This window comes from Hemicordylus capensis, chromosome 2 (assembly GCF_027244095.1).
Source record: "Hemicordylus capensis ecotype Gifberg chromosome 2, rHemCap1.1.pri, whole genome shotgun sequence".
NCBI lineage: Eukaryota > Metazoa > Chordata > Lepidosauria > Squamata > Cordylidae > Hemicordylus > Hemicordylus capensis.
The window spans coordinates 199,892,316-199,904,443 of NC_069658.1; the positions used below are offsets into that span (position 1 = coordinate 199,892,316).

Below are 12,128 nucleotides of genomic sequence, written 5' to 3' on the forward strand. Positions count from 1 at the left end.
ATCCCGTCACTGCCTCCTTAATTTTACCTCCTCATATGATGTTGTCATGCCCCCCCCCCATCATCCTCAGCAGAGGTGCTCTTACCCCTGGACTTCCGGGTGGAGGTCCAGGGCCTCCACAACCCCTTGGGCCCCCCCAAATCCTCTTTAGTCTGTCCCGGGTGGTGTGGTTGCCGTGAAGGGTGGACGAGTGTGACTGTGACCTGTGCCGGGTGACCGAGCATGACCTCTGCTTTAGAAACAAAGCGGGGTGGGGGAAGAAATATGTGGGATAGGAATGTGCTAAATTGCATGTTGAAATGTTCCTGCTAATGCATATTTGCACAAATAATCTTACGTTCTTGTGAGTTGAGTTGCAGCTTGTGCCCTCAAGAACCCACGTGTTAAAAATACTCCGCGTGTCATGGTGAGTGTCTGTGTAGGGGGATGATGCTTCACTTGCAGTGGGGTGGCGGCTCCAAAGGCCTTTAGGTCCAGGCTCCCAAATTACCTTGGTGCACTTCTGGTCAGCAGCACGCCAACAGCCACCCCATCCTCCTTGTCATGCAGTATTTGAAAAGAGGAGGTCAGATCACATGAGGAAGTATGGAGGAGAGTGATGGGCTAGACCTCCTGAGAGACCTGCTAATCCACCACTCTTCTCTTTCCCACATGTCCTCTCCCTCTCTGTCCTCTTTTTTTCAAATACAGGAGAAGAATGGAACTTTTGTGTGTTTCCAGCAAAGCAGTGGAGGTGGGGATGAGGGGGCGGCAGGTAGGGTGATGGGTAGGCCATCACATTTTATGTTCCTCCTAGGTGCCCCAAACTCTTGGGCTGCCTTTGGAAGCCCTTGCCTTCCAGACCAAATCTGCCAGATAATGTCCAGGGCAGGACTGGGCAGCTCAATCTTGCTAGTGTGACAAAGAAAGAATATATACTCATACTTATTTTGATAGCTCTTTTATAGGATTTATGGAGAACATAATACAACAAATTCTAGAAATAAATAATATTGGAGGCCATTTTCGGCATTCAGAGACTCCACACATAATGTGGGAGGCCCTTGGTCAGATCTTTTTTGTCTGTTTGTAAAATTTAAGTCCTAACTTAACCCAGAATACGGGATACCTGCATCCCCCTTCAATCGGGCTAATACCACCTTCGGGGAGGAAGAGGCATGTTCGATCCAGAAAATAGCCCAGGGACAAGGATTAAATACTCCCTCAGCACCACTGCTACATACTGGAGCCCTTGATAAGGTAAAGGTAAAGTGTGCTGTCAAGTCGATTTCTTGATAGCAACTTCAGCATTAAAACACTCCTTAGCACTCAGCATTTCCTTTTGATTTAGCCATCATCATTTTTAAAAAGCCATTTTGTTATAACCCATAAGTATTGAAGTCAGGCCTGAAAGTGTGTATTTGGTGAAATCTCTGCAGGGGCAGGGCAGAGCTGAGCAAGAGTTCCAGTGGCCAGAAGGTGGTGGAGTGGGATGGAGCTCCAGTTGCTAGAATAACTTTGCCCCGACCTTTACTTGCTGCTACAGAAACAGTGATTCCCGTGTATGCCAATTGACTCACCTTTCATCATGATTGTCAAATGCATTCTACATTTCTTTTCTGGATGCAGAATATGGGTTCAGTTGTTGCCAAATGGAACGTGTGTTGCCACAGGAGCATCACAGGTCAAGAATGCACAGGGTGGGTTAAGCGGAAACACAACCCTGTCCTTAAGTTAGAGCTACTTGTGAGAGATAAACTTTACTACAGTCTTTGACCAGTACAGAAACATGAAGTAACATAATACCACACCTGTTGCAATAGCAACAGTATAGTTTTATGAATATTATAATGACATAATAAATGATTCAACTAGAGCCACTTGTTCTGCATCCTTAAAGTCTCAGAAAGATGTAGCAGTGGGACTGGACTGGACTCGGTGTCAGTGTTCTTTCTAATTTCTTTCCATCTGTGTGCAGAATGAGTTTTGTTCTGGGAGGCAGTATCAAGGCAGTGTGTATGCACATGCAGTCAGAGTGGGGCCTTCCTGATTCAACCTGAGCGAGATCTAAAATTAACTGAGTGGACTCCAGAAAATGTGTGAGCGTGCACACGTTTGAGGGGACAGTGCTCTGTGTGTGTGTGTGAACTCCCTGCTCCACATGCTTTACTCCCTACTCTGCTAGCCTCCAGCCTTGCACTCTATTTGGGCAACAACTATCCAGGACTAATCATGTTCTTTTTAGAAGGGTGCAAGCATTTTCCATCTCTGCACCTCCATGCCAGGAAAATCTGCATCAGCTGAATAGCTCAGAATCCTGTCCACCCAGATGCCTCTGGGAAGCCACAAGTAGGGCATGAGGGCAACAGCACTTCCTTGTTCTTTATCCCCAGCACTGGCTATTCAGAGGTATACTGCTTCTAAACATGGAGGCTTCATTTAGCTATCATCATGGCTAGGAATGATGTTCATTCTGCTAGCTACACTGGCTGACATCCAGTGCCATGTTACGTATCCACAAAGCTGCACTTCAGGGCTGCTTCACCCTTCAAAGGGGCTGCCCAGAAGGGATGGTTGCACAAGCAGAGCTTCTGCAGATTTCCCCATTTGGAACCATGGGGACAGCTGCTGAAACCACTGCTAGAGTGACTGCCCCTTTTGTGCAGCCCTGATGCTGCCTTCATGGAAATGGTCTGGTCTGCTGGATGCTGGCCATTGACTATGAAGATACAGGAGCTGCACTGAAAAAAGTTGGCAACCCCACATCTTCCTCCTGACCTGCTTATGCCAACTGTACAACTTGCTGCTGAGTGCTTCTGCTGGGCAGGATGTGGATATTTTGAATTTCCCCACAACTAGGCACATATCCCTGTGACAAGGGAACATGTCTTCTTCATACAGAGACAAGACACAGATCGCAGCTTCCTGTGCTCCGCGTTGAGTATTGCAAGACACAAGTGGAGGGAGGAGAAAAGCAGAGACCTTTTCTTCCAGGACAGCCCATGCTCACTCTAGAAAGTCAGCCACATGGGCCTGCACAACCACTGCTGGTCCTGCAGCTGGTTCCTACCCAGACCAAAGTAGAAGGTGCAGTAAGCAGATGCATAAAAAGAGAAACCGTCCTTATGCACTGACCACAGTCAAAGGGCATCAGGGCTCGGTGGCAAGGCACATGCTTTGCATGCAGGTTGCCTCAGGTCCACTCCCTGGCATGCCCACTTAACAGCATCTCAAACAGCAGGGTTGGGAAATCTGAGGCTGTGGCTCCCAGCCAGCCTGCACTGGGCTTAACAGCCAATGATCTGTCTCTTACCCAGTATATGACAACCTCATGTGGATTTAGGCAATGCAGGGATGAGAAAAGCAGCACTAGTTGAAATCTCTGTTTGTCTTTGCATCTTACAGGAGAGGGAGGGTTGGAGCATCCCGCAGCATGTACAACAGGGCACTGTTTTCCTGAAGCTGCAGCACACACAGAGATGTGTCGTCGGAGAAAACTCCTCTGCAGTCACGGTCTTGGTCCAGGGACCCATTCTGGAGAATAAGGTAAGCCAACCTGGCTGGAAGTGACCAAAAATGGGTAGTGCCTATTTTTACAGGAAAGGTGATGTATTTCATGGCAGGCATTGCACATTGAAGTGGCCAGTAGGGGGTGATCAGGATTATGTCACATTTCCTGTCTTTTTGTCAGGCCAATAAAAATTTGATGTATGTTCCCTGCAGGTCGTATATCTGTCAGGCAAAGTGCACTGGATGTTTGCACCAGTCCCTCGGTTGCATTCAGCCTAGCCATTTCAAGGATTCTGTGCTCCACATTTTAACCTACAAAAGATGTGTGTGCATATGGTCACTTTGGCAGCGTCTCAGATTTGTTGGGACTGTGATGCGAATCAGTGTTCTCTGGCCCTTTGGATTGGCAGGGAAAGGAGATGGAATCACTGACATTTCTATGCCCCCCCCCCCCGCTAAACAACCTTGCTCTTCAGTTAACATTTTCCTCCTAAGTGGGAACTCTTTGGATCACAACTAAAAAACTTAACAACCATCATAGATCTACATACTGCATATTGTCATCATATACACTGACAAAATGATATCTGGTTCGCCAAGCAAACTTCAGTATGTCAATAATATTAGGTAGGTAGGTAATATTAATACTTGGAAGACTTGCTAAAACAGGAGGTTCTCATAAGAATGAATCCCAACAGTGGGGATTTCAGCCAGACTCCACCCACATCTGGAGGTTCTGTACCAGCAAACATCTGGCCACTTTTCAGGAGTACATAAATAACTGGTGACACCCATTGGGTCTGGTAGCTTTCCTTCTTCCTCAGAACAGATGTGGAAATCTGTGCAGTCTATCTGTGGGTCAGAAGGATGAGCAGGCAGGTGTTTAGTCATTGTTCTACAATGTGGGGGGGGGGCAAGGCAGAGGCAAGAATATCCCCCTTCAGTTCAAACTGGGGATCATCCCTGGATCCTCCTGAGTACTGGCAGCTGACTGGTTTGAAATGGAACTCACTATGTTTATTATGTTCATTTTAAACCTCTATATCCCATCTTTCCACCTCCAGGAGGTGGGAAGATGGCTGATATGAGATACTTTGAAAACAGTCAACCATACACCCAAGAAACCACAAACCATTTGAAATGAGCCAAAAACTAAACCCCATAAGCAGCAGCAATAATTGTACTGGCCAGCTACTCCAAAAGCTTGTTAGCGGGGAAAAATTTTAAGGTCTTGGGCAGACATGATGATATTGGCTGTACTTGGTTGTCAATGGTTCTGCCAGCTCTATGGGACAGAGTAAATGGGCTGCAGCAAACAACGCTGTTAGGAACATAGGAGGCTGCCTTATACAGAGTCAGACCATTGGTCCATCTAGCTCAGTGTTGTCTACACAGACTGGCAGCAGCTTCTCCAAGGTTGAAGACAGGAGTCTCTCTCAGCCCTATCTGGAGATGCCAGGGAAGGAACTTGCAACCTTCTGCATGCATGCGAGCAGGATAATCTTTCTAGAGCAGCCCCATCCCCTAAGGGAGAATCTTATATTTCTCACACATGTAGTCTAGTCTCCCATTCAAATGCAAACCAGTGTGGACCCTGCTTAGCAAAGGGGGCAGTTCATACTTGCTACCACAAAACCAGCTCTCATCCCACTGTTGTGGAAGCACCAATTGCTCCATCTAAAAACACACACACACATTGGAACCTTAATAAAAATATATACTGCTTTTCAACAAATAAGCTCTCAAAGTGTTTTACATAGTTGTCGACAACAACAACAAGATGGATCTTTGTCCCCAGGGGGCTCACTATATTTAAAAATATAAAACCCCTGCCCTGAGCCATTTTTGGAAGGGCGGTATATAAATCAAATAAATAAGATTGACACTGGAAACAGCCACTCAAAAGATGCTGTGCTGGGACTGAACAGGGACCAATTGGCTTGCTTGCTTGCTTGAACATATTTGCAATCTCCCTTTGCAAATACTACTGTAATGAGAAATCTATACCACAGAGGTAATTGCTGACATCACTCCTTCGAAATTGGTGACACAACAGTTTTAGAAATAGCTGACAATGTGGTTTTGGAAATTGCTGGCAGGGCTCTTCTACAAACTGATGACATGGCGGTTTTTAAAATTTGCAGTTTAAAACTGTTGATATGGCACTTTTGGAAATTGATGACATGGCAGATTTGGAAATTGATGACATGGCACTTCTAGATATTTATTTTTAAAATTTATTTATTGCTTACACAATTTCAGAAATAGTTGACAAAGCAGTTTTAGAAACTTGATAGGACTCTTGAAATTGATAACAGCACATTTTAAAAATGGCTGACACGGCAGGTTTTTGAAATTGCTGACAGGTGGTTTTTAAACTGCTTACATGGCACTTAGAAATAGCTGACATGGCAGTTTTGGAGATTGCTGATATGACAGCACTTTTTGCAATTTCTGATATGGCAGTTTCTGTCATCACTGATATGACACTTTTGTAGATTGCTGATATGGCAGTTTTTAAAATGGGTGATGTGGCAGGTTTTTAAATTTCTGACATTGCATTTCTGAAAATTGCTGACAGGGCTCTTTTGGAAATTGCGGACACAGCTGTTTTAAAATTGCTGACAGGGCACTCGTTTAAAATGGCTGGCATTGGGGAAATTCTCTGTCTCTTTATTGCACTTAGCCATATGGCTTGACAATAAAAATGTAGTTAACAAGAAAATGCCTCATAATACAGAATATCCAGCTAAAAGAAATAATTTAAAATACTAAGCTGCTGTATTAAAACTTTACATCTTAAGGCAGGGTTACACAACTTTGGCCCTCCTGCAGATGTTGGACCACAACTCCCATCATCCCTGACTATTTTGGCCACAGATGCTGGGGGATCATGGGGGTTGTAGTAGTTGAAAAACAGCTGGAGGGCCAGTTGTGTAGCCCCGCCTTAAGGGAACACTTCCCATATCAGCATTTCTCCTGAGTAATCTGTGTATGTCTGCCATTCAACTCCTGTGTGTTGCAGAGGATTTTGAGGCATATTTTAGTTTAAAAAAAACTGTGGTGAAATTTTTGCAAAGAGCAGTTTAAAAATTGTTTAAATCAGCCATTGACCTAGAATGAACCCAACACTTTGTTGCTGCTGTACACTGTAGTTCCCCATTGTAAATCAGTAGTGGTGGGTCACCTGCCGTTCAGGAAAGCTTGTCTGCCATTTCTAATCATATTGAGAAAGCCCTGATCTTTAAGTATATTTATATGCCACTAACCTTTTCAACAAAAAAAGTTCTCAAACTGGGTGCTTTCCAGATGACACACTATTGAGCAGTAAAATGCCTCAGCTTGGCAGGATCGTTTTGAAAATGTAAATAGCTTGCGCAACCCTCCGACAACAGGAAAATACAGCTATTTTTTGGTGACGCACATGCAGTGTTGTAGGACTGAAATACAAGGATAAAATCTGGGTGGGGGGAAAGACATCAGAAATGTGAACAGCACCTTGCTGACAGCGCAGGGACTGTGATGTCGAAACACAGGCAGCACACTTAGTGGACAGTACTGACACTGTTGTAGTGTGTAATCTGGAATGTGCCCTGGTGTCCATAGCAAAAGGAATGAGAAGGAGACAGAGAACATGGTTCCTTGTCCTGAAGGGGCTCATAGTTGAAAAAGAAACACAAGGGAGACCCCAGCAACAGCCACTGGGAGGGCTGCTATGCTGGGCTGAATCGGGGCAGTGGCATTCTCTCCCTGCTAAATCTAAGAGAGCGCTCTCTTTAGAATGTGCCTGTTTAGCAGAGATTCTTAGGCTTCTCCTCTTCTGGTAAGTTTCTAAGAGGCCAGAGGGCAATCTGACAACCAGCAGGGCCTCAGGGCTGCTTGTTTCCTGAGCTCGCAACAGCACAGGTAGGCAGGAGAGCAAGGCTGAGTGGACCCCAGCAAGGCCTTCCTGTTCCAGTCAAGGCAGGGCACAAGTTCTTCTTGCTCTGTGATGTGACACACAGCCTTTGCCAGACCTTCCTGGTCCCTTCAGGCCCGCAGGTTGCACAGAGCCCAGAATGGTTACCTTTAGTTTGATGCAAGCTCTGCATCAGCACTTCAAGAGGGAGGTTGCCCCAAACATCTGGACTCTATTCTGTGTGGCCCTAGCTGATGACATCAGCGTAGTATAGTAGTTAAGACAGTGAGATTAGGAGTTGGGAGACCCCACTCAGCCACAGAAATCACCGGGTGACCTTGGGCCAGTCATTCTTTTTCAGCCTAAGCTGCCTTAAGGGTTGTTGTAAGGATAAAATGCCCTGAGACACACACACACACACTCTCCCTCTCTCTCTGTGTATAACACACACTAGGTATTGCGCTGGAAGGAGTTATAAAATTTGACATCCCCCGCCCCTTCACCAAATTCACTACTTGATCCTAAATAATTTTGATCCAAATACCACTTGCACGTGCTAAAGGATATCATTGTAATCTTGATGACTTTAGAGGTGAGGGAAATGCCAATTTCTCTGCCATCTCTCCCCTCCCCACCCACCTGCCCTGGCTCCGTCCCCTACCCCAAAGTGCAAACTATAATTGTACCCCTCCCCCGCTTTTCTGGTAAATCTTACTATGCTCCTCTGCAAAACTACTCAGTCCCAACATGTAAGGCAGGCTTCGCCTCTGCTGTAGCTCTCCTCTTCCTCATCCTCCCCCTTGATGTAGGGCCAAGAGTGGCTCTAATGGGAGCTGCTTAAATTTTACAGGCCCATAAACTATAATGGAGAGGCACTAAACGCCCGTTTATGGATCGGCAGCGAGGCCGGACGGGAGAGACCGCCTTGGAGTGCGTGTGTGTTTGTGCGTGTGTGAGTGAAAGAAGTTGTCTCTTAGGGCTCAGTCTAGCTTGGAATCAAAGCTTTCCCTGGGAAATCCCTCCAGACGCCCCAGATCTCGCCTGCCTGTGTGGGAAAAGACTCAGCTAATCTGATCTGATCCCTGCATTCTGGATCAGTGGGTGAACCGATTCTGCTTGGCGCCGTCTACGCTGCCGGGCATCTGGTTGGTCATGTGACATCTGGGCGCAACACGCGGACACCCAGCTGCATAAGCCCCTCCTCCTCCTCCTCCCAGGGAGCCGGGCACCCCACCTTGTTTCTATTGATCAGGGCGAGGCTTCGTATACAAGCGACGATAGAAGCGAAAGACCATCGTTTCGGCGCTTGCCCGGTAGGGGGCAGCAAACGCCTGGCGTGAAAGGGAACTCCCTGGGACAGGAATACTGCAAACCTGGGTTTGGAAGGTCGCCTGAGCGCGGATTAGTGGGTGTGTCTGCGCATGTCCTATTGTGCTTCATTTTATTTTTATTTTAAATCTTTGACAATTAGAGCGCTTTAGATAACAGGTAGAACAGCCCCTGCCTCCGTGCAAGGTAAATATGGCTAAACTAGAAATTCAGAAAAACGCTGGCAAGATGGCGTGCTTGGTCTTCCTATTACAGTCCAGCCAGAATGCAGCTCCTTCAAAGCCCGTTAACTTCTTCAACAGGATTAGATACGTGCTTGCTTCATTTAAGCACATGCTTAATTTCCCTCTGCCTCTGAAATTAATGCATTTAGGCTGCGATTCTGAACGAATTTACAACGGAAAGTCCCTTGAACTCTGAGATGTGCTGCTTCCGAGTAAACATGATTAGAATTGTACTGCACATGCTCAATTTTGAATGATTTGTGCATGTTGGTATTATTAAACTGCAAACTGGCAAAGCGTTCTGTTTTTTGCTTGTTTTTTTTTAAACACACTCTCTATTGCTCCCCAACAGGTTGATCTGCTGCAATTATTATTTAACTTTAATTTATTTTATAACAGTTTTCCATTAAAAATACTTCCAAAAGTTAAATCACCAGTAGTAATAATAATAAATAATAATCCCATCAGTACAGAAAACCAATGGCAGCAAAAATTAATCAATCGCTGTCAAAGACTCCCTGGAAAAGAAAGGGCTTGATTTACCTTTGAAAAGGCAGCAGAGAGGGTCATATTAAGCCTCTTGGGGGAGGGCACTGGTGTCACAATGGAGAAGGCCCTGCTTCACATGGCAGTTAGGGTAAGTGCAAAAGAGTGCCTCCTGTGCAGATCCACGTTGTGGGAAGGGCTTATACAGGTACGGGCATTGGCGCCGGCTTGGACCCGTCAGTATATGAGCAGCAGTGTTTTGCTAGAGTTTCTGAACCATTTACAAAGGGAGTCATAAGTAGGAAGCATTTCTTTATTTGTTTTCAAAAAATTATACCCTGCCATTCTCCCATGAAGATTCAAGGTGGCTTATAAGACAATTTGAAACAATATAAAACATGACAATAATAAAAACAAAGGAATATAAAAACTCTGTCAGACAAGGAGAGTAAAACAATACAGTAGTTAAAAATAACATGAACATTAAGAAAATTTTAGAAAGGTTTTTATAAATGTTGAGAGGCCAATAGGGTGGATACTGGCCAGATCTCCTGAGGCAGAGAGTTCCCTAGAGTGGGGGTTACCACTAAGAAGGCTGTCTCTCACATGACTGCATCCCTAAAGGTGCCTAATAGGACAGGCAAATTAATGTGGTACTGCAATAGTCCAGCTTCATAAACTCACGACAGCATGACTAATAGTGGCCAGGACCATATTTCATTAGTGGGTGAAGCAGGCATACCATCCAAAGCTGATAAAAGGAACTGTAGGATACAACCTCCATCTGGGAGACCAGGAGCAATGCTGGGATCAGGAGTTACCTCCACACTAGAAGCCTGATCCTTACAGGAGAGTGCAGTTCCATCCAGAACAAGCATTTCCACCTGCAAACCAGTCACTAAATTCCTCACTATCAATTTTGACTTATCTGGATTGAACTGAGTTAACAGGTGAAAACATTTACCTTTGAGGCAGTAAAAGCTTTGCTGATTCTTGACAACTGCTGTACAACTATGACAACCCTCTAGTTGTGAGTGGAGGTGGAGGCATTTCTTAGCCAATGGTTACACAGTGCACAACCAACAGAAATCAGTTTTTTCAAGGGATTTGGGCACCTTTATGGCTATGTCACTGGTTATTTTTCATCCATAGTGTTTTGTTTTGTTTTGTTCTAATTATCTGACTCTTCCTGCCATGATCACTCATTTGTTGTATTTATTTAAAACATGTCCAACTTGTCTTTCAGTAAAATGGTTTCTATTATTGTGGATCCAGCTCAGGACATGTTTGTCCATATGAGGCTCTTGAGTTTAAGAGTTAGTTGTTCCATGCTTGGTGTCTCTCATGCACATTCTCAGTAGATCCTAGATATACCCTGGTGGGCTGATCTCATGATGAGGAAAACTGCAATGGTCACCTGAGGAGGCAGATTATCAGCGGGTGGAGGATGGTGGTTGCCACTCCTTTCCTGTTGCCGCAGTTCACCTCACCTGCTGCCTTTTTGCTCCTTCTCCTCCCCTTCCACCTGACTACATCAGTAGGTGAAGAGCAATCCATCTACACACCCCACCCATGGTAAACTGTATTTGAAAAGGAGGGGGAGAGGATGAAAAGGGGGAGTATGGAGGAGAGGAGTAGTGTTGCTAGCAGGCCTGGAATATGCTTGGTGAATGGATATAAAATGGTTGTTTCCCCACCCCCCAGAAATGCTCAATATATTGATCATATATTAACTGTTCTCAACCGACTTTTAACACTCAATAATCAGATCAACAATTCAAAAACCACATAATGCCCAAAAGAAGCAGAAGATCTTTCTTAGATTCAAACTTACTATGATTCAAATTTCCTGTGTATAATCTGTTCAATAAAATGAATAATGGTTGAAGTTGAAATCCTACAAACTTCTGACTGTTCTTTTGCTTCCCCTTTTCAAGCACATTAATAAGAAATTCCATGTCATATATTTCATTTCTTGAACTTTCCCAGAAGTGTAATCTATTCAAAATGACTTTGCCTGGTCAGTGATGGGTCACATGTCCCAGTTTTGCATCGTTGCTTGTGTTTATATGTGTGCATGATTGCTGATAGAAATACTAATTATTGTGATTAGGAGTGCATACCAGTATTTGCATGTACTAAATCTTGTTTGAGCTTACACACACGGGCGTGCACACACACAGAGCATGTTTTACTCATCAACTTGTATATGTTAATACACACACACACACACACAAGTGTGTTTGCAGCATACAAGCATGCACATCCTGAAAGGTTTTCTGGATTTTACAGTGCGGGTCAATATTTGCTTGTGGAATGCCCTCACTAGAAAGTTTAATCTTTGTTGGTGAGTTTTCTTGTTTGCAGAGCTTCAGGCATCCAATCAGGGAACAGAACAATTACCATGTGGTTCTGATGATCGATTGCTCCATTCACCTCTTTGTGAGACAGCCCAAGGCCTGAAAAATGAGCAGTTTTCAATGTTGAGCTAAGGAAGAGAGGATCCCTCGGGTCACTATGGGCTAAGTGAATGTGACTGCGGGCAAGGGTGCGTGGAGTGATCTCCGCTGGGACTTGCCAGAAGAGAGGATAGCTGTGGGGTGAGAGTCTACTGGCCTTGTTCTCTTGCTCTGATGAATGACAGGGCACTTGCTAATGAAATGCACAAAGCAGGGACACACCTGTTAATCCTAAACGGCTGC

At 45.0% G+C, this 12,128-nt stretch overlaps 1 protein-coding gene across 8 annotated transcripts in view; it reads left to right on the plus strand.

The window, feature by feature from the left end:
* The window catches only part of SMUG1 (single-strand-selective monofunctional uracil-DNA glycosylase 1), a 147,950-nt gene that overhangs the window by 43,163 nt on the left and 92,659 nt on the right, over window positions 1-12,128 (plus strand). For 6 of the 8 annotated variants that reach the window (XM_053296966.1, XM_053296964.1, XM_053296968.1 and 3 more), the window contains one exon: window positions 3,385-3,525. The gene's annotated coding sequence lies outside the window, so the exon portion shown is untranslated. Of the gene's footprint in view, window positions 1-1,019; window positions 1,240-3,051; window positions 3,067-3,384; window positions 3,526-12,128 lie in introns of those variants that run through there. The other 2 variants (XM_053296969.1, XM_053296974.1) reach the window with 2 other exon arrangements.